The sequence below is a fragment of the Sinocyclocheilus rhinocerous genome, unplaced genomic scaffold, assembly GCF_001515625.1.
Source record: "Sinocyclocheilus rhinocerous isolate Xijiao unplaced genomic scaffold, SAMN03320098_v1.1 scaffold185, whole genome shotgun sequence".
Taxonomy (NCBI): domain Eukaryota; kingdom Metazoa; phylum Chordata; class Actinopteri; order Cypriniformes; family Cyprinidae; genus Sinocyclocheilus; species Sinocyclocheilus rhinocerous.
The window spans coordinates 482744-506595 of record NW_015662163.1 but is presented as its reverse complement, the minus strand read 5'-3'; the positions used below and the strand labels follow the sequence as shown (position 1 = coordinate 506595).

The 23852-nt window shown below is 39.9% G+C and overlaps 1 protein-coding gene across 3 annotated transcripts in view; it reads left to right on the top strand.

Annotated features, from left to right (window-relative positions):
- Nucleotides 1-23852, top strand: part of hivep2a (HIVEP zinc finger 2a) — an 80347-nt gene that overhangs the window by 31898 nt on the left and 24597 nt on the right. The window contains exon 1 of one of the 3 annotated variants that reach the window (XM_016537501.1): nt 3474-3626. The exons of the other annotated variants lie outside the window; for them this stretch is intronic. The gene's annotated coding sequence lies outside the window, so the exon portion shown is untranslated. Of the gene's footprint in view, nt 1-3473; nt 3627-23852 lie in introns of those variants that run through there. 3 annotated transcript variants of the gene reach the window in all.

Sequence of the window (23852 nt, the reverse complement as noted above, 5' to 3'; positions counted from 1 at the left end):
GGGTTTGGAAAAATGAATTGTTGAGCAAATGGTTTGGGAGTCGTTGAGCAAGTAAGGTAAAAATAAATGCATATTATAAGACAATGAAAGTGGTTTTTGACCTTGCATGCATGTCAACCTGTTGTTGGGGACTCCCAAAACCAAAATATGAACCTTTCATAACCCATAATAGGGGCAATTTAAGATTAATTATTGATGTAGTAAATGTATACTGGAGGAATTAAACTTCCTAATTAAATCACTATCACTGTCATAATTATTATTTTACAGTGAAACAGGCTATTATAGTAGCATAAATATAAATATATAATTAATTTATATTAGAGAATTATTGATGTACAGCAAGTATTTGCAATAGGTTTTGTGTCCTCAAATGAAACGGCTAATTAAGAAACACTGAATAAAATGCCCTTGGGGAACCTGTTGATTGATATAATGATCCGCTTATGACAAGGTTTGGAACAGATCCATCTGATCTTAGAATTAATACATGACAAATATACAAGAAACAGAGACTGACATATCTTGCTACAACATCTTGTTTCACAACATGTCTAACTTCACTGAGTTCTCAGTGGTTGCTGATGCAGTAATGATACTCCTAATGAATAATACCATGACTAAACAGTTGCAATATATCAATGTCAAAAAGTTCAAAGGTTTGTGACGGTAACAGTAATCTCACCGCAGTGGCACTCGGACACTTCTCAAGGTAGTTTGTGCAATAGATTTGTCATTAGCATCAAAGAGGGAAAACTTCCATGAGAAGGAGAAAAATAAAGGCAAATCCCAGCCGGGGGTTCGGTGAGGTAAGCAGAGTATACTGTGGTGACAGGAGGATCCTTCATTTCCCTTGAGTCCCTCCCCTCATCGCAGCCTGCTGATTAGAGGAGTGCTCACAGCTTTGCAAAGGTCCAGAGCCTCACCTCAGGCATTAAAGTTGTTCATTCAGCACTAATGCCAACTGAGATCTTGTTCCTGTCCTATAGTCCCTTAGCCACAGACCTGTCAGGCTGCTTACTTACTGAGGAAAATGCAAAGAAACGGCCAGACGTCCATCCTGCCCTAGATCTTGTCCTAGACTGTTATCTCTTCTCTGCCCATTACCGTGAACATGACAGGGCTGTACCTGTCTGCATGGATGGCATTGTAGCCTGTTTATTTGCTTTCACACTCCGCACATTGTCTCATCAGCAGTGACTTGGGTTGAGGGACACCTATGTGTAGGCAGAATGTGGACTGACGCTGTTTTTAGATCAAGGGCAATCACATTCTTAGCAGTTAAATATTAATGAAGCTTCACCTGTCTAGTTTAGTAGGAAATGCACTATTATGTGTTACTGCATTTAGCAGGAATTTGTATACATTTGTATGCTTGCATGCATATGGCCACAGGTAATGGATAAATAATTAATTTGTACAACAAAACAGTGGTAGATGAAGACTGCTCTTTATTTCTTCACAGTTAGCAGATGGTATCCAGATGATCGCCTATGGTAAATATCACCTGATCTTACAGAAAACATATCAATATCTGGAAATCCCATCTCTACAGCAAGATTTTGCAATATGGGGCCATTCTTCATTTGCGATGAGAAATAGTATCTTTTTAGAATTTTTATTATGATCTTTATTATGATAGAAAAGTTTAGAGGTGTCAGGAATCAAAGTGGGAGAGGGGGGCGGGAAAAGGTCCGGGAAAGGTCCTTGAGCCAAGATTCGAACTCGGGACGCCCGTAGTGCAACACCACTGTATGCCGGCGCGCTCCCCACAATGCTATCAGCGCTGACATCTTTTTAGTATTTAAAAGTAAAATAATAAATAAAAAAAAACATTCACTATCGTTCAAAGGTTTGAGGTCAGTAAGATTTTTAAAATACTTTTATTCAGCAAGGATGCATTTAAAAAAAATCTTTCCAACCCCAAATTTTTGAACAGTAGTGTACATTTTGTTAAATGTGATTATGACATTGAATGTCCTATAACATTAAAACCATCACAACCATACATTTCTGAAAATCTGACCATGAAAGTAACAACCCAGACAAAGTGGTCACAAGTATTTTATTAAACCTTCAATTTCTCTGGATATTGCATGATAAACTGTTTTAAAATGCACATCTATAAAGCAGATTTTTAAATAACAAATGTATGCATCTTATTTGCTACTCCAATTAAAGAATGATCCATCTAGTTTAATTAGCAGAGCAAATCATACCCTATCAAAAACAATCCAACACATTTTAATATGGTGCCCTATTGGATATCTATTGGTAGCTAAACCAGCAGTTGTTTACAGAGAGACTTGTTCAGACAGTGAGTGAGAACCCCCAGAGAACCAGTTTAGGTCCTTATAGTGTTTTTATTCTCTGCGTATCTGAGTGGGCGATGTCACAGGGGATCCTGGCTCCCTGTTGGCCAGATTCTCTGTTAGTCACTCTGTCACTCTGTTAGTCGCTCTCCTGAGGTCAGACCTGGTCAAATATTTTTAGCTGTGTAAATTGGATTCTGTGGTAAGGGCAAAAGTCTGCCGAATAGCTGTATATGTTTAGCTCGCAGATGTGATTAACTGATTCTTCTTTGGGAAAACCGGGATGGTCGTTATCATGGTGACTCCTGACAGCTTGATGTCATCCCGCAGGTTGAGTAAATGCTCCCTGGAACGGTGCCGCAGCTGTGGGCCGATGTGGCCATAACTCTTGATCCGACAGCTCATTCAGGTGACCCTCAGAAGGGCTGCATTGCTGTCACTTATGACACAGTGTGGTGGCGGTAAATATATTAGCATAAATTATAATTAATCTTCTCTGCGGTGAAGGGGGTGGCCGGAAGTCTTTGCTCAGCAGCTTGGTTTCCCCGTAAAATCTTTTATTATTGGGATTGTCGCAGTGCACACCTGTCCAATGTCACCGTTTGTTCCGTTACAGTAAAATAACCCTCGCTAAATGCACGCACGCTCACACAGACACACAATTTCATTTATCTAAAAGCTAATCGTATCAGTGTCTGGGCCTGGCCGAGAGTGATCGGTGAAAGAGCATCTATAAAGGGATTTTGTAAGAATTAGCCCGGTGAGCTATTTTTAGCCCTGCGGGAGGTGGCGGAAGGAGGGGTGAGTGGTGATACCATGTTGTTATACACCGAACTCTGTGGACAATCCCAGGGTCAAAGGCACCGAGGCCAGACTGCAATTAAAGCACTGTCCGATAAGACTCAAGCGTTGTTACGCACAAATGCTTGATCAAAAGGCTGCCTGTGATTTTAGTGAAGTTCTTTGACCCATCTGCAATATTTGTGTTCGCAGCTCTAGAGATTTAAAAGGCACCAAAACGGCCCAGAAGAGCAGGCACTGCGAAAGTACCTCTGAGCGTAGTCTGTTGTGTAATCCCTCTAGGGGCCCCATTGCTATTTTTGTTCCTGGATATGCGTCACGACTGGGTATTTTCTCTGGTGACTAGCTTACATCAGTAGGTCTCCTAGTATACGCTCTATCAGCGAGAGCCTTCTGATTGATGGGAGTTTCAGCTGGGGCTTGCTGTCATTTTATTCCTGACCTCCTAGAATGGACAAGGGGAATTTGAGATCGGCGGAATGTTGTGGATGACCGAGGACCTTGAGAAGCCAGGTTGGTTGACAAATCCATTTTTTCGCCTTTCTCGAGTTGTCTCTACCAATGCGTCTAGTGTTGATCAGAGAGGTGATATCCCTGTCTGTGTTTGTAAACTGACGGGGAGCTGATGCGACCGCGAGGACAGGCACGGGAGCGGAGGAGCGTGGGTTAGCTGTTTTCCATGGGCTGCAGCAAGCTGTCAGTGACAGAGTCTCTGCTTGCTCGATTTCCCGGTATAGCTCACATGCTGCCGTAACGTTACCACAGCGATATAGCCTTGCTTTTGTTAGGAATCTTTTTCCTGTGCATGACCCTTTCTTTTTCCATTCTCTCCTGCATTCTGATGGTACATTTGTTGTTAAGGCTTGATAGGACGTTGCTGTTAGTCTTCCTTTGATACTGATGCATCCTCAGCGTTTGTGCGCAGAGGAATGTCAGTTCCCTTCTCGGTCGCGGGACACCCCTGACCCTCACATACCCCCACCAAATTCCCGCCGGGTTCACATGCCTCGCATCATCCATCAATTGCACTGGGAATTATTAAAAAATGCTTGTTTGCACAATGCGTCTCATCTGTCTCCGGATATTCAACCCCCCCCCCATACAGCTGTCTGCCTTATCAGCATGCCATAATTCATTATGTGAGGGATAGCTCTGGTGATAACGTAGGGAAACACCAGGCGAATGTCATTGGCGCATGTATTCCAGTCCTAGTTAAAAGTCACCAGTTTAAAGATGCATCAATTTCTTTTGCGTAAACCTTTGACTTATATGAATGTACCAACTAAGTTCCATTCAGAAACCTGAAATCAAAAATTCATATCCTCCTCGTTTTCTTCCATCCTCCTCCTCTTGTTGTATGTCTGCTTGTGTAGAGTGAAAGAATTGTAATACGTCTGTCTGATAGCAGTGGAATGATCCTCCCTGCCAAGTGTGCTAAAGCATTTTCCATTCACAAATACTTCACGTTCCAGATTCGTCTGCTGTACTGTAGTTCGAAGAGGTGTCTCTGGGACAGGGTTCGGGAAATGCCCCATTTGATGTGCATTAAGGATTATCAAGTGTTTCGTGTGTACGGACTGGTTTGCTTAAACGTTTTGTTGTTTGTTTGGAGTTTACGTTTTTTTTCCCCCTTGCACTCTGAACATTTAAAGTGTGTCAGCGGAGGGAAGCCTACCACCACGGATCCTTTTGACCTGTCGGTGTGATAGAAAGCAATTACCGATCGGAGTGGGAGCTCTGTCCGCCCGTGAGCATGAGAGTAATGCGATGTTAGTCTGCCACCGCTGCACTCACGGGATTACAACAGACCCTCGTGCACAACAACCAGATACAGACCCCGCTTCATCAATTGCTCTGTCTTGGCACTGGGACAGGAAGTAATTGTGTCCAGGTTTGGGCACTGCATTCTTTACCGCTTGATTTCTGCTTGCCATTATTTGATTAGCCCAAAGTCCTGTTTTTCTGGTTTGTTTGTATGTGTGACACATGTAGACCTTTGCTCCCAGAAGTCCTTGGAAGGGATCTCCGTTTTTTTTCTCTCAATTTACCGTTTAATTTTAAAGGAATTGAAAGGATCGTTTCACCTCTTTACTCACCCTCATGTCATTCCAAACTTGTAGGACTTTGGTTTTCTTGTGCAACACAAAGGTAGGCATTTTTAATGATTTGCTTTTGTCTATATAATTTAATTAAATGGGACTAAAGATTTCAAGCTTCAAGGGATCATAAAAGTCCATGTGACTCAGCAGCAAAGTCTTCTGAAGACATGTTAAATTTGTTTGAGAAAGAGACCATCATTTCAGCTGTTACCTGATAATCTTCAATTTACTTAATCCACTGAACTTGTGAACCGCTCCAAATGGGTCACTGAGTTAGTGAGTTAAATTGATCTGTGAACATTCAGTTTTTGTGAACCAAATCAGTTGATTCATAGCGTTATTTTACTATGTAGGCCTATATACTGTTGTAGTATTTACTAATATTTTTAATGGTTTTATTTTTATATTTTTAGTTTTCATTTTATTTTTGGTTGTTTTTTGTAATTTTATAAGCTTTTGATGTTTTTTTATATATATTTTTATATTCCTATTTAGCTTTAATTTATTTTTTTTATTTCAGTTTTAGTCATTTTAGTACTTTAAATGAGTACAGCTAATTTGAATTAATTTTAGTACAGCTTATAATTATTTCAGTTAGTTATTCATTATTTCATTATTTTCAGTTTATCATTTAATATTTATGTTTCAGCTTTATTTCCATTAATAGTTTTAGTTAAAGGTAACAAAACTGATTGTTTACAAATTATAGATCACAACTTCTCAAGAATGGCCCAAGGTGAGTTAGGGCAGATAATGACTTAAATTTTGTTTTTCAAATGCCTCAGTTTCACTATTTAAGAATTGGAATATAGTGCAGAAATCATATAGACCACTTTTATACTTGGTGCTTATAATGTATGTTTTTTTTCTGGATCTTAAAACTTCCAGTCCCAATTAATTGTAACTGCGATGAAAAGAGCAACCAGTAGGGATGGAACGATTACCGGTTTCACGATAAATCACGATTTGTATTTGTTGTTTGTTGATTTTCAAATATAAAACTTATTGAAATGTTTTCAGTGTGTGTATCAGTTCTTTTTGAACGTTTTCATCTAATTTGAACAAAACCGTGATAATATTGATAATCGTGATAACTTTGGTCATTATAATCGTGATATGAAATTTTCATACCGTTACATCCCTAGCAACCAGTATATTAATCAAAGTCCTTCTTTTATATTTCACGGAAGGAAAAAAAGAGAGAAAGTGAACTATTTCTTTAAAGGGGTCATATGATGCGATTTCAAGTTTTCCTTTCTCTTTGGAGTGTTACAAGCTGATTGTGCATAGATAAGATCCCTGAAGTTGCAAAGACTAAAGTCTCAAAATTAAATATTTTATTATGTATTATATTTTGTACAGTAGCTCTATTAATATAATATAATATGAACATATTAAATAAGATTTTAAATGTACAAATATATAATATTATATTATATTATATGATTGTATATATTTATATTTTTGTACCGCTAAAAGACAGATGGATTCATTCATTCATTTTATTTTTTTAATACATTCTTAACAATCTTTTTATTTTGACCCAAACTTTCAGCAATTAAAACCAGAAGAAGCATTTGCTGAACTGTACAGCTGCTGTCATTAGAAACCATAGATGAGCAACTACAGGGCGAATGCAGCAGTGTCTGATCGAAAACAGCATGGCCAGGTTTTCATAATGAATGCTGAGGCTTTCATTCAAACCTACTCTAGCTGTGCCTTGTGACGCAAATGTCACTGATCCGAGTGCCAGAAGAGTGTGGAGGTGTATGGATGGAGGTTGGACAGACCCTGACTGCATCCCCTCTCTGTGTCTGTGGCCTGATCTCCGACTGGGCTAAGCTCTCCATACCTTCTGTTCGGTCCTGGCCAATGCCAGATCTGTAGCAAACAGTGAGACCTGGATAACCAACCTGAGCCAAATGGGCAAGCACTCTGTGACTCACACTCCAGCGAGAAAGAAGATGGAATAGACGGGATCCAATATTGAGATTCAAAATCATGATTTGTTTTTAACATTAACGTGATCTCCTGACTTGCGGTTGTTATTTATGCTGTTTACATCTTGAAATGCAGTGCATCTGTGAATGCAAGTAAAGCAGCACAGAGTGGGCAGGAATTTCAGTCATGCTGACCTCTCGACTTATAGCATGTGAATGTTTGTACTGTGCATCGCCGGCAGCATTTTTGTGCCTGTATGTGTTTGTGTGCATCATACTGTACAAGTGTGTGTGCCGGCATTGCATTGACCAGGCCCAGTGTGTGGGCTGAACTCAGGAAGTGGGCAGGCAGGCATGTGGCCCTCTGCCACTTGGGCCCCAGGGTTCCTATCACAGATGGCCCACTGACATTAGCCCAGGCCTGGGGTCAGCTAAGACATCATATGGAGAGAAAGAGAGGGTGAGACTCATGACATTCTCAGTCTGAAAGGATGAAAAGACAACAGCGAGATGAAAGACGCATAAAGACACTTTACCTTTGTTCAGGTGAGGCTTCTTGCGGTGCTTGGATTCAAGCGGAGACAGCTAGGAAAATGGTGGGTTTATTCCATGGAATCACAGGTGAGACCACCTGTCTCCACTGGCCTGAATCAACCACATTCCTGGCAGCTTTCACGCTGGAAAATCAGTTTGCTACGATCGAGATTCACATAAAAGCAATTTACGGTTCAGATCTATCCCAGGTACAGATTTGACGTTTAATAACATATATTTACAGACTTTTATTGCGCAGTCATAAATTTATCCGACAACCCTGTCTGAACTCACCTTTACGGTATGGTTTAAAGGTAAAAGTTTAAAGTTGAACGTCAGATGCTTTTTTAAAGTTAGGTTCTTTTTTTATCTCTTCTTTTTCCAAACAGAAGAGATCTGTCAGACAGATCAGAGTTTTTTTCCCCTTCTCTTTTTCTCACCCAGACTCCCTCTGCTCTATGAGAGTCTGTGGCCTCCATTATTAATGTTGAAAAAAATCTGGCTTTACACACCAGGCTGGTGGACTGTACCCTATAAAACATATCATCCAGCGTATGAGTCACTCCATGCTGGACGCAAGATTTTATAGGCAATCGTTTCAACAAATCCCTTTTTTTCAGCAAAACCTTTTTTGGAGGGATTTTGTAGAGAATGAGGCTGGTCACAAGCATACTTTGTGTTTTAGTTGCTTTTATTCTAACTAGTGTTATTTTAGTATCATTACTATAGTATCTTATGTTTTGTATTAGTTTTTATTTTTGTACTTTACAATTTATTTTAATTTTAGTTAAAGATTGAGTCATTTTGTTGTTTTAGTCAGTTTAATAATATTATTTAAAAATGTCTATTTTAATTTGAATGATTTTAGTACTTAAAATAATGATATTATTTTAAAATGTCTACTTAATTTTTATTAATTTTAATTTCATTTTTAGTTTTAATCATTTTAGTACTTAAACTAAATATTATTTTTAAATTGTCTGTTTCATTTTTATTTATTTTAAATTTCATTTTTAGTTTTAATAAATTAAATGATATTAATTTTAAAATTATATTTAATTGTTTTGCAATTTTAATTTCATTTTTAGTTTTAATAATTTTAGTACTTAAACTAAATGAAAAAATAGACATTTTGCCTCCTCAGCTAACTAAAGTTATTATATTTTATTTATTTTAATTGTCTTTTTATATTTTTAATTTTAATTATTAATTTGATTTATTATATAATAAAATTTATTAGTTTTCATTTTAGTTTTCAGTGAGGCTTCTTGACTAGATTAATCAGCTGGACCAGCATGGGAATCAGTCATTCTGTGCAACCTGGGCATATAGACCAGATCCAAACCTTCATTTCCCACACGAGCACCACAGCTTAACATGTCTGGAGCATGTGTTTGCATGCTAAACATTTCGTTGCTTTTTAGTACTGCAACACAGATTTTAAACATTAAAAATGATACAGGAATGATGTTAGAGGAGGCTGCTGGCAATGCATCATCTTTCTTTATCTGTCAGACACAAGGATATAAGAGGAAGACAGTGTGTGGCATTTCATAAGGGAATCATGCAGAGGTTTCAGAACAGGAAAGAACCAGATTAATGGAGAAAGAGAGAGGTTACTGTAATGAAACCCACCTGAATCTTCAACCACCATAGAGAAGAGAGCAGCTGACGTTTATTCATCCTACTGACGCTCTGACGCGCTGACACCGAGGCAAGGTGAGGGCCTCACTTGTATTTTTAGCCTGTGAATGGAAGGAGCCATGAGTTGAGTCACAGGGAAGAATAGACAGAAAAGAAATGGAAAGAAACAGGAAAAAAATCTGCAGGCAGATGGAGAGGCAGCAGCCGTGGGTTGCTGTGACTGAGATTGTGCTGCTCTATTTAAAAACCACAGGAGTTTGTTAATGCTGCCGTGGGGTACATGTTATGTGTGTGGAGCTGGAGATGGAGAGACAGGAGTGTGCAAGTAAGTGGGAGGACAGAGGGAAGGAAATAGAAAAACTGCCGCTAGCATAGCAGCCCTCATTACAGTGCAACACAGATCTGACCACATACTGCTGTGGGCATGACACTTATCTATGAACATTATAGCATGACTGTTTATGGTCGAACATCACTGCCTTTTGACCTCTGGCCTTGGTAAGCATCAATGTTTAATGTCTGAATATGGAGATATTGATTTCTTGAATCAGTTTTCAGCATCAACTAGGATTGTTTTGATAACAGAATTTCAGTAGTTAATACCACTAAAATGTCATGATTTTCTTTGAATATTATTATTATATTTACTGTAAATACTTTAAGATTAGGTAAGATAAGGCCTTTAAGATTTTTTATGTTTTTTTTTAAGTCTCTTATGCTCACCAATGGTGCATTTATTTGATTAAAATACAGCAAATACAGTAATTTTGTGACATATTATTAGAATGTAAAATAACTGTTTTCAATTTTTAATTTTTAATTTATTCCTGTGATGAGAATAATGAATTTTCAGTAACAATTACTCTCTTACAGACCAATTTAATCAGTCCTTAACTAAATTAAGTGTTATTTTATTAATTTATAAATTAGCCTAAAAATGTACTGACCTTAAACTTTTGAACGGTGTTGTTAAATAAAATTAAAGAATTTTTAAAAATTATTATTATTTTTCAATTTTGTTAAATTATTATTATGTAGGTTATAGATAACGACATGCTTAATCTGAATCTCCCACTGTACAGAACAGTATCATGATGTTTGTGATGTAGCTGAACAATAAAAAATTCACATATTAATTTAATCCATATCTAGCCATCAGCTTTTGACCCAAGCTACTGCATTATGTTAAATCGCATGAAATTACAACTCACTTTAGAACTCACTTAAATAGTTATCCCAGGAAAAGGAGCATAACTGAAACATTGTAAAATTGCTGTAAATGTCTGTAAGGGAGAAGGCCAATCCCCATATGCCCACTGTGCTGAGAGTGGTTCATGTTATTCATTTCTCATTGCCAGTTAAGGGAGATCTCTCTGTGATACTGAAGAGAGGAGGCTGCCACTCGTCCATCTGCGTACAGTCACACCAAACAAAAGCTGAGCAGGAAGCCGTTCAGCTTTGGGAGAAACTAGATCTTTATTTGGTTCTGTCTACATTTATCACCCATGGAGACGACCGAAGCTGTCCAGGTTGGAAATAAAAATGGGCGTCCTTAGAGAAAAGGGGTATCAGTTTTTGGCTCCACTATTGGATTGAATGAATATTGCAGATTGGTGGAGTCAGTCATTGGTTGCATTAGTCAGGATGTGGCCTTAAAGAGTGAAACACATATATATATAGATATACTATTCAAACGCCTGTACTTTTTTTTTTTGTTTGTTTAAGAAATTAATACTTCAGTTTAGCAAGGATGCATTACATATTGCACATGCAATGACAATTAAGACATTTGTTATGTTTTACAGCATTCTATTCATCAATCAGTCATGAAAAAAAATGCATCACAGTTTCCACAAAAATATTTTGAACATTATAAGAAATAATAATAATAAATGTTATGTGAGCATCAAATCAGCATATTAGAATGATTTCTGAAGGTTTGTGTGATGCGAAAGACATGTCCAATGGCTGCTGAAAATTCAGCTTTGCAATGGCAGAATAAATTGCATTTTAATTTTAATCAAATAAATCCAGCCTCAGTGAGCATAAAGAGACTTTTAAAAACTTGTTTTCAAAAGTCTTGAATGGTAGTGCATGACTTTAATATCTTTTTCTATTCTTTAATTCTTTGTCTACACTTGATTCATGTAGACAAAGAATGGAGTCTACATGTTTGCATGAAACGCCTTATGGCATTCCATATGCATTGTAAGTTCTGCAGCGTATACACAGAAACTCTTGTCGGTGTTAAACAACACCAGTGGACTGCCTGTGGGGATATCCCGTCAGCAGGTAGACATAAACACACTGAGAGATCCTCACACACTCAGTCTCCAGCATATGCAGGGCACACATGTCTGGCCCATGGAGAGGGAGGAATGTGGAAAACCTCGTAACGCACCTCTGATTTTCCACTCCTGCTGCGTACACATCCCATTATCAGTTTTATAAGAACGCTGGAAATTCCTCCAGTGAGGTGACTCCAGTGCACAGATGCCCCGGGCGGCACGGCCGCTACATTCCTGACTTGGGGGGCCTCTTTCCGAGACAACTTAGGGTGGCCCCTTCATGGCTCGTTTAATAGTGATATAAAAAACTGGTATGCTCCTTTTCCCCACTTCTCCGGTCATCAGCATGCAATGCAACACCACATAATGTGTGTATAGAGTTGCATGCGTGCATGTTTTTGTGCGTGCAATGTACTGTGACCTCATGAGCTGGCAGGTCAGGCAGTCATTCGCTCAGCGTTTGTTGATCCAAAAGTAATTAAACGCAGGTTAAGTGTTTTTAGCGATGGAAAATCGAAAAGGAACTGTTGATAGATTTCTAATGTGTCATGGAAGAGGATTGGTTGCATAATACGCAGGGCGGACAAAAGGTTTCTAAGCCAGATTTCAGTTTGAATGTTATTTCATTCTTGTTAGTTCTTGAAATGGGTGGATTTATGGTTGTCAGAACATATTTTGACAAGAACGATACCAGAAAATCATGTCCTGTTGACGTAATACAGGCAACACAATGCAAAATGTTATGTAGCAGTACTGGCTCTTACCTTCTAGAAGTCATATGCTTGTATTATCTGTGTCAGATATATAAATACACACAGAATTCAAATATTCAGCAAATAAATGGTCATGCCTGGAATTCATTTAGCAGTCTATTTTACAAAGTAACAATGGTATCGGTGAGTTTTTTTTTCTCTATATGAAATCCAAATTAACACACTCAGAATGTGTGACGTCTACGTCTGAGATTCTTGAACAGATTTGACGTAGTCGCATTTCACTACAACTCAACAATATAAAGTACATGAACGGCTAATCTGGGTTAAAATGGGATCAACTGTGTTTTGCTTTAGAGGTTTTACAATCCATTTTTGGTATTATTTGATTGTTCTGTTCTAAATTTGTCCCAGAACTACGTGTTAATCAGGTGCAGCTGTGACGTGGCAGCTTTAGCAGCTTTCAGATCATTTTCGTAAAGCATCATCGATTGCGTAGTATTTGGGCGTTCTTTCTATATTAATCTCAAACGTCTCAATCAGGTGCTGCAGTGACGTGGCAGGTAACAGGTTTCACGAAAATGACAGATTACAAATTACTAGAATGTTCTGTTCTATATTTACCATGGAGCTATTTTTAGCTAGATGACTTGAGCAGTTTTTGGTTCCTGGGTTGCAAATATTGCTGACTACTTACTAAGAACAGATTAATGAAACTGTGAAACCAAAATAAACACTAGACAGACTTTAACTATAGTAATTTATCTATATTTGTCGATATTGAATATTTAATTGCCAATGTTCATTAGCCCTATTTTTTTTTTACCGTTGCCATCATCTAACTCTTAATCTAAACGAATAATATAATAACATCTATGTAATATTTAGCAAATTTTGAAATTATTATACTTTTTGTATTGTACTAATGCCTAAATTCACTTGTTGCATTTAAAACTATTTTTTATTATTAATTAATTTAGACAAAATAGTAATTTTAATTCACCTTAAAAGTTTTAAATGTAATTGTTTTTATTTAATGTCTGACTGATATTGGACCAGTCCAACTACATAATGTGATGTATACATGTTCCAGCATGTTAATCGGATGATATTGGGCCTCAGATGGAAATGATGTGCGACATGAATTTAATCCTTCAAATATTCAATTATGCATGTATACTTGGACAGAGTGATAAAATGTGTAGCTTGATTATAACTGCACATGTAAATATATTTAGTGGGGCAGCTAAACCTCAGCTGCGAGACAGCTTATCCGTTCTTGCTTCATGTAAAAAAAAATATATAAATAAAAAACAGCCACGATTTGTCTATGCGGTTTGTTTATGTGTTTATTTACTTCTCTTACCCCTAGTCTGATGTGTCTCTGGGGATGAATGTAAATACACACATACAAACAAGCTCTCCTGGGATCCGTACACACCCTTAAGAGACGTACACAAACAGCATACGTACACACTTAAACATTCAAGAGGCCTCATGTGTGCGTTCCTGCTCGAGGCCAGATGATAAGGACTTGTTTGTGATGGGGGCCAGCAGTGACCTCAGACGCTTAACAGAGAAGCTAGTGTACCCCTCCACCCCTCTGACACACACACACTCGCACAGTGCAGTTTGTCCAACCCTCCGCCCCAGCGAGACAGCGCAGCATCTGTTATGTAAGTCACACACACATGCTGCCAGAGTTCACCGCGAGGTTCTCGACCGAGTTAGGCGGTGGACCTCAGTGACACCTCGTCCCTTCCATCTGCGAGGAGGTCTGCATTGTCAGAGACACAAAAGAGGGCATCCTGGGTGTTACGTAACTCTCACATCTCGGGATTTTGTGTGCTCATCCCTCTTCGTGTTTCTTTGCACTGAATTGTATTTGCTTCACACTTAGCTCAGATCTCTGAGGACAAATGGCTGAAGCAAGAACTTCATTGTGTGGATTTGATTCTGTAAGACAGGGCTTTCCCCTTGAGAGTCAGCTTATGACATCAACTGAACTTTCCTCTCTTCCACAGTTACACGTTCCTGAAAACTGAAAAAAGGGTTTTGTGTCTGTCAGGTGAAATGAATGTTCAAGTTGTTTGACTGTGGCAGACGTGTTTTTAAGAACGGAATCGGAGGGGAAATTGCCTGTTGAAATTGCAATGGCCATTCCGACTGGAGCGTTTGATTTGTGTCTGGGCATGGGTGTTGTTTTCACTTTGAGAGGTGCTGATAGACAATAGTTTGCTTTTAGAATGACATACTCAGTGTTGACTTGAAAGTTATGCAAAAAATGAGAAACCTGGGTAGTGAATTTGAGCTTGAGTCTCAATTGAATGTGATGAGATAAACATACATGTATCACAAAATTATAGAAAGAAAACACTTTTTTCTATTCTTCATGCAAAGTGTAGGGTGAATCACACATAAACAATTCTTGTGATGCGGTTCTTTTTAGGGAATCACATTCATACAGCGTAACACTGTAGTCTAATTCACAAGCATATGATCCGGCTCTCTTTAAAGAATCATATACATACAACTTGACTAGTGTATTCTAAATAAATAACAAATGACTTGGTTCTTTTTAGTGAGTCATATATTTACAGTGTGTAGTCTCATTCAATAATTGATTCTTTTAATGAATCGTTCAAAAAGACTCACAAACTTCTATGTGAATCAGTCTGACGAATCCTTTACTCAGTGGATTCATCTGAAAGAATCTTTTACTGAATGAACTCACTGAATCAGTTCAAACGAGTTTTGAATCAATATCTGACTCACTAAACTGCAGTATGATTTGCATATTAAAGTGCAAACTTATTGCCTTTTACCTTTGAAACTCTTATGGAGAGGTTTATACGTATATCATTACTATTGTTGTTGTTATTTATTTTTATATTGTAGTTTCAATATGCCAGTCAATGTAGATTGGTCTGTAATAAGGTCTGCGTCGTTACAGTCAAATTTCGTACAGCTCTAATTTGGTGATTGTTTTAGGGGTTCACAGGGGAATCTGCTAACCTGTTAAAAATAGCCAAATAGTAGCCAAATAGTATCTGTTTTTGATGTTCACAGCTCCCCAGTATCACATGTGACTCAGCTGAATGCGGCCACGGTACAAACATGATACGGAACAAGCCGAGCGGGAAACATGGGCACACGGAAAGGCTCAGCTGCATGTCATACAGCTCTAATTTGGTGATTGTTTTAGGGGTTCACAGGGGAATCTGCTAACCTGTTAAAAATAGCCAAATAGTAGCCAAATAGTATCTGTTTTTGATGTTCACAGCTCCCCAGTATCACATGTGACTCAGCTGAATGCGGCCACGGTACAAACATGATACGGAACAAGCCGAGCGGAAAACAGGGACACACGGAAAGGCTCAGCTGCATGTCAGTGGAACTGGAAAAACAATTATCTTAATTTCGTATTGAGGGGTTTCGTCCCAGTGCTGGGAGAGGCTGAGAAATTGTGAATGAGTGGTTCCATCCCCACTGTGCTGCCTTTGTGATGTAGTTATGTCTTTTAGAAATGGAAATTCACGGTCAGATTACACTACGGACCTGTCTCTGGAAATGAACATGCCCGGGGAGAGGACTCATCACGTTATGACAGATGTGGAAAACGCCAGAGAGCTGCTTGATTTTCCACTTTCCAAGCAGCTTGGAAAAATAATTTCTCAAAGAGACTCGCAACAAGGGAGAGAAGAAAAAAAAACGACAATGCCATCAGAAACTGCTTTGCGCTTGTTTGCGCAAATATGCGTATTTGCGTGCTAGTGCCCAGCTTTTCCACGGGTATATTTGTTTGGTCTGAGGAAATCTGGCCTGTTCCTCCATTTCTTTTTCCTCCAGTGGTACCCAGAGTTTCCAAGCCTGGAACTGTTAATCAGTGTTTGTTCTGGGCCCAAGTGTGTGTGGCAGACCCCATTTCCATGGCCGGAAAACCTGGGGCCTGCCTCTCTAGTCAGAGCAAACTTAACAAAACAATTCACCATTCTTCACCACACATCCTTTGTCTCCTCACTCAAAGACAGCTATAGAGATTTGCTCTTGCATGTGGGCGGATGTGTACGTGTGTGCGAGCGAGTCAGTCGCCTGCACTGTTGTGGTGTTGTAGCTACAGTCTTGTGGGAGTTCAGTTCAAACCTTTACATTACCACTTCCTCCAACGTCACTGACACAGTTGCGGCCTTAACAGTAGTAGTCGCTGTGTGGATCTCAGCGTTGCAACCTGGGATGCCACCCACGATTGTGCATTCACTGATTTTCTGTGATTGTAATCTTGTGTCTTGTGTTGGTGCTAACATCTTCTCAGTTACTTTTACTATCTTGAACAACTTGATGAAAAGGATTAGTAAATGCATCAAAATCACAGGTTACGCTTGTGTATTCTCTTAATGTAATATCTCCAGTTTCTCTCTGATTTCAGCAGCGCCTCAGAGGTCTAAAGCCACTCAAGTAATGGCGGAAAAATCTGTCCCCACTGTGTGCACACTTGAAGCCCTTTGAGGGATTGAGACCTTGCTGATTTAGATAAGGAGACAGAATTAATATAGTTGCCTGACACTTCTCTTTCACTAAAAAACACTTTGTGTCAGATCCCTAGACGCCTGTTTCTGCCTCAAGTAAAAAGGAAAAAAAATCTGACTTCATATCTCATAGTATAACTTGTTATATCCCAGAATCACACCTGTATTTCTCCTAATTATGACTTCATATTTAAAAATCTGACTTCGCCTTACAATTGCGACTGTCTTGTGTCTTTTTCTCATTAATTGACTTGTTTCTCATAAAATACATTTATGTCTTACATCAGCAAGATCTCAGAATTAAATCTAACCATATAATTACAGATGCACCAATTAAATCAACAATCTAACATAAAACTTTATTTATTATAATTATGAATTACTCCCATACCTTCATATCTCATAATTTGCTTCTCATAATTGTGCCTCCATATCTCATAATTGTGACTTAATATCTCAAAAATATGACTTCATATCTTACAATTGCAACTTTATTTCTTGTAACTGTGACTTTATACCTCACAAGGTGACTTAATATTTCACAATATGGCATTATTTCTCATTTTAAACTTTATTTCATTATTACATGCTTTTTTTTTTTTCTGAGGGTAAAAGCAGGCTTTCTTTTGTAAAGCAGCAAAACGTTGCAGCCGGTCTGTCAAAAATGCTGAATATTAATTATTTTAGCCACCTCTTGCATGTTAAAAAAAACTGGATGAATTGATTGCAATTATAGGTGTGCATATGAAATAATTTTCCAGCCACAGTCTGTACAAATTTATTCCATTTACAGGAATAAACAGACATTTAGAAGTGACCACCAAAAAACGCATTTGAAAAGACTATCTGAAAATGTATCTTACATTAACCAGCCGATGAGTTAAAGGCACAAAGCCAGGGGTAAAGAGCAGCCATGTAGAGGAAATGGAGATGCTGTTATTTTACTGAAGATGCCATAATTATGATGCCACAGTGGCTTCCTCTCCTTCCTCACACAGCTGTGACAGTTCCACCCTCTGCACTTGAGCCAGACACCAAAGACGCTTTGTCTCTCCATCAGATTCCTGGAAGTGAAGGCTTTAATCGCATTACACAGATAGGCCCAATTTGTGGGAAAGGCCATACTCTGATAAAGATCTTAGCATCAAGTATTGTTTGCAGTTGGTGTCAGTAGAGCGAGACTTTTGACAGTGTTTTTTTTTTCTGGTGGGAAATGGAAATATGGTGATTCCTGGAAAGTTGGCACCTGGATGGCATGACGAGGTGCGACTCTGGCTTTGTTATTGTGCATTTGGGACACAAGCTACTTTACAAGCTCTTCCCACAGGCACAGCATAAAGACAGGGTCCTGTTTTTGGAAATACAACCATGTCCTTAGGACTCAAGTGGCTCAAAACGCTCTCCCTCCCTCTCTGTTTCCGCTGGATTATGTAGCCTTGACTACCAGGCTTGACTGTAGTGGGCTACTTTAGTCCTGCACTTCAATATTAATGCATCAGGAGGATTTCGGAGGGGGCTGTTATTATCTCTCGCTCTTGTCTGTCTCCAGCAGAGTGACAGTTAAAGGGACAGGCGCCACAGAGCAAACAGGCTCGTGTTCTCTATGATGTGGGCCAGCCAGAAGAGCCCAGAGAAACACTGCGGGGTGACTGATTGATATTCTTGGCCCCCAGGATCGTCCCCTGTGGCCTGTATTCACTCTTAATTATAGGAGTGGTTGGAGGGCAGGGCACTCTCTCTCCAGTAATAATATTATTCTATCGGGTCTTAGGGGAGAGCCGCAAAATGTCAAATTTTCTCAGCTCCGTTAATGGCTTGGCGATGCACTCTGATCATGGGTAAAATCCTCCTGTGTAGTTGGAAATGGAGCACGGTCGAGGTCGAATCAGCATATTGCTCTGTCTGATTTTCTTTTGCAGTGTGTAAGTGACTCATTTATGCGTTAACCACCGTCAATTCTTCACAGGAAACTCTGTCTTGAAGAAGGGCTTTCAGCAGCAGCACAGCCTCCTCGACGCTGGTGTTGGTTTAAAAACAGCTCAATGCAGACACAGCAGAGTGGATATCAAAGGCCAGAGAATGGTATGACCATGGCACTGTTATCCCTGCAGTGGTGAATCAGCACTTCACCCCCCTGGAAACAGCTTTCCTCAGTGTTTGTGGTATAGCAATGCTAGATCCACTTTTCAGAAAGACAACAGGACGTCTAATGTACTCTTTATGTTCCCTAAATTGCTGTTCAAGTAGGCCCACAACTCTTTCTCTGACTTTTAACAGCTGCGATACTCCTTTTCTTGGAAGTGTCTCTTGCTAGAAGTGTGACCATGAGTAATGAATGCAAGTAGGACTCTTGCATTAGTTCCTGGACTCAGTGTTACCTTTGACCTAGTCTGAAGTACATACTTGTGTCACTTAGGTTTGCTCATTTAAAATGTCTTTGGGGTTATGGAAAAGTCTGATGAGCAACTTCCCTTCATTGTGAAACTTCTTGACTTCCTGAACGGCGGCTTGTCACTCACTAGGTTTTGCAATAGCTATCTATCTATCTATCTATCTATCTAAAAAATAAGAAATCAGGAAGGGGGCCAACACTTTTTCACACCACCATATATATATATATATATATATATATATATATATTAGACTGTAATGTCAGCTAATGAAATGTTTTGACTAACAGTTTTGGCAGTGATAAATTCTTTTTCTAGAATTACAGAAATTTGTATTTTGCAGATGCAGAACTGAATTCTCATGGAAACTCACCTATAAAGCTGTACTGAAATATTTCTGGACACCCTCATTGACTTTGAGTTCTCGCTGAAGTATGGAATGAAATATTACATAAACATGTTTCACTTGTGAGTTGTGCAAGTTTCAGGACATTTCATCATAAATCAAGACTGAAAATCAGAGTTGGGTTTGCGGGGATGGAAGGAGTGGCGCTGTGTTACGAGAATGCTGCACAGGAAGTGCTGTTTACCCCTAGGAGAAAACAGTGGGTTATTGGTTAGAGGATGCTGCTGAAAGCAGCTGGTTTCTCACTACAGGTCTATCAAAGACCATTACAGGAAGACCCTCTTCCTGCTGCAATACCTAATATCCAGGAAGAAAAATGTCTAGCGTCACCTCAGATAATTTAGCAGGAAATCGTACACTATATTATTCTCCCATTACTCTCCAGCCAACAATCTGGAATGACGTATTTTCAACGAAAATGTGTTGTTTTGTGCTTCATTCTAACTGGTGCCATTGCTGATTGGGTGTTAATAGCCATTGCTGCCTCAAGTCTCCGGACTCCTCAACCTTGAGTTGGTATGTTTATATATGGTGGGCTTCTATAAAAGGAGCGAATGTCTCTCACAGGGTAATGGCACTGTGCAGTGGTTGTGCTGCCCGAGCCCATCAATTACACAGCCGTAAAGCTCTCATTTCAGCCCAAATAGCTGCCATTGCTGTGTCAAAGTCCCCTCCAAACTGCCTGGGTACTTTTAACAACCGCACTCCCCCTCGGCTGAAGTAAATTGGTGAAAAGGCATGTTAGAGAGAAAATGAGTGGAAACTGGACAGATGGGGCCTGGATGTATTTTACAGACTGACTCAGACACCAGCTCAGCGCCAGCTTCTTGACTTGTATAACAGTGCGGAGATTGGAACAGATAGAGCGAGCTTGACTCACGGTGCTATCATGAAGAATCTGCTCTTGTTTTTCTTTAGTAGAGGAAAGAGAGAGAAGAACAGAAGGACAAGTAGGCGTACTCGCCTTACGCGGCAAAAGACAGCTAAACCCAGTGACCTCGCCGTGGTCCTCGAGGAGAGGTTCTTCTTCGGCCCTCGGCCAGTGTGGAGGCCGGGATGGGGTGTTCTATGAACGGGTTCCTCAAGCCGCTCTCTCGGGGTGCTTTTTACGGTTCTGTGTTACTATCACACCCAATGTGATGTGCTCAGCTTGTGCGAAATAAGTCACACTTCCCCCGTTTCAATCTCAGGGGAGGATTCTCTTGGCAGCGGATGGACTCGCGCTGATGCTGGCACCATTCCTTCGCCATGGCCCGCCTCTGATCCGAAAAGAGCGCCGCTTGTGAAAGGGGTGACAAGGATGGTAACTGGTCCACTCATCCCCCAATGACGTAAATGTCACTTCCCCCTTTCAGTCTGGGCCTAGAAGTCAGATGCACAGCGAAGCGAAGGGCTTGAGAAGATGACACTGATTAGCTCACTCTGGGGGCGACTGTCGTGGCTTGCGCAGGATGGCCGTGGCACTCTGTGATTAATGCCCATTAAACACCATGTGGCTCCAATTTGTTGCAGCCCAAATCCTGTCTCCCAATGCGCTGATTACAGAGCGAATGCCCAGCTCTTCTACACCTGCTGGATTGTGGAGATGCTCATTGTGCCTCGTTCTTGGTCATGTGTTTCTGCTGACTCTTTAGATAAACAAGCAATGGAGAGACAGCACTCCCTCTGGAACTTTGCCTAATCAACAGTGTGTGATCAGGGCTTTTATAGCTCGCCTAAATCACAATAAACCATGAGACTTAAATATTTTTGTTTCAGCAGTTTTGTTTGACTAGAAAACCTCTAGAGGTATTCGCCTCAAGATGTTTCAAATTAGTCGTGAGCAATGAATCAATTTCTCGCCTTTTAAGACTGGACAACTTGTAAATCATTGAATACCTAACATAATTTTCCACAGGGGTATCTGGCTGGTTCTGTTGAATGTGTCTTTTATTATCTTGAAATTCTTGCAAAGCATTTAAATTGTTCTTGACATTGGAGCCGTGCTATAATGGTTGCTGTGCTCTATTTTTTAAAAATTATTTAAAAATCTTTGATATTTTCTATATAAATGTTTTATGTTTAGTTGCCACTGTATTTTCCTTTTGGTTTGTAGATACTGTTCAGATGGGAAGGTCCCGTCTGGATTGACCAAACATAGACCATGACACATGTGAAAGTAATTCTTCTGTCAAGAGTACAAAGATGATTGGATGGCCAACCCACTGACCAGAAGCGAACCCTTTCTCAGTCTGCTGGGAAGATCAGACATATTAGTTAAAAGCACAGAAAACCAATCTTGCCACGTTTATTTCCGATCTTGATTTTGGCCTGTCATTGGAGCTAATTCCAGTACAAGTCAGCCTGTGCCGTCAGGAAATCCACTTAGCCCGATTTCCCGGCTCTTGTGAGGGGTAACATGACACTGGACCCCGGCCGTCAGGGGAACACTCACCGCCCAACAATAAAACGTGTGACTCTGATGTCATGACCACAACTATGTGCCGAATTCCTCACTGATGCACTCATCTATCAGAGGTTCTCTTTCCATTAAAACGCCCTGTCATGAAGAGACATGGGAATCAAATTGTGGAAGGAAGCAGAGAGAAAGATGGAAGCGGGGGATTCGGTGGGGGATTGTGTGCAGCTGGGGCTGAAGGAGAACAACAGAGCCTACTGATTTGTTTGTTTGCGCTGGGAGACATGTGATGGTTTAACGGGATCCTTTCCTTTTTTCTGCCTTCTTTTTTAAGACTAAGCTGAAGGAGGGAGCTGTCACCTTTGTTGGTTGTGTCATTTGTCAAAAGTACTTTCCAGTTTCCTTCTATAAATTTTTAAGTCGGCCCATTAAATATAAGGTAATTGCATTGTCTCTATATGGCGCCTGGAGCTACAAGTCCTATTAAAGAGACACAAAGGCAGCAGATGTTAAGAGTATTTCTTAAAAAGAATTATATTAATTATGGAGGAGGACTTTAACTTGTGATGCTGCGAGGGTCACGAGTGTAGATTTGTTCACGTAGTGGCCAATGTCGCGCATATCGATGACAATTCACGGATGGGGATTTGACTGGTGTTGGGTCGATCTATTCTGGGTAGTAACAGTTTCTCCTCACCCTATTATTTGTCCTCAGCTGGGCTTCATTAAACCGACTTCCTCAAGTAAAAAGAAGCTCGGGTTTGGAAAGGATGGCGTCATAGTTCGTCAGACATGCAAGAGAATGCAAAATGATACACGAGCAGAAGGAAAGAGGTTTAAAAGAGAATGAGTAAAAGAGGAAATGAGAGAGAGTGGTGAGCGCAATGGAGGTGTCAGGGTGAGGCAGGTGCACCTGACAGAGTGCACATTGGTTCCCATAGTTGCAGGGCCGGTACGATGAGTGGCGAGTCAGAATGATGACAGCTCTTCTAGCCCCAGGGCCCTTCCTCCTCCGTGATACATTTAGCTTCTTAATGCCACCTCAAATGATCTTGCTAACTTTCCTGTATTACTCTGCATGAATTTTTTAGCACCCTGAATAATGTTGTGGAAGTGAGGCAACAGGAAGGCTTGTCGCCTTAACAAATTTTACTCAAAGGATGTGGTCGCTGACCACGTGCAATAATAGAGCCGGGTTAGTGTAAATAAGGCTAAATGCACTGAGCAACAGTGAGCTGCTCAGTTGTTGGGCAGGATGTGCCCAATAAACTGGCTGTATAAATGGTTATCTGAAATTCTGTGACTCATATACTGCAGATCTCTCTAAAAATGTACCTAAATAAATAAAAAAAATCAAATCTGGCAGTGTGCCTTTACATCTTCGTATGCAACACACTAGGGTTGGGCCGATAGACGATGCCATCATCCATTGCCGATGGCTGATAGACATCACGATGTTGAGCCGGCATCGTGATCCCCCCGCCAATACCCCCCGTAATCCGCTGCATCCCAATACCATGTTCGGAAAGAAAATGAAGTGTAGGCGGAACCCCTAAAGGGAATGAATAGGAGATGGGAGGAAAATATATATTTCAATATTTTCCCTCGCAGTTATATCATTGGGTAATTATACTACATATATTTCGGGCATCAGGGAGCCGCTATTATACCTGGCTAGGGATGTACCGGTATGAAAATTTCATATCACGATTATAGTGACCAAAGTTATCACGCTCCGTACTCTGTTTATGTGGTAAGTGAAATTTTATTTACTGTAATGTAACAGGCAACCGTTACACCG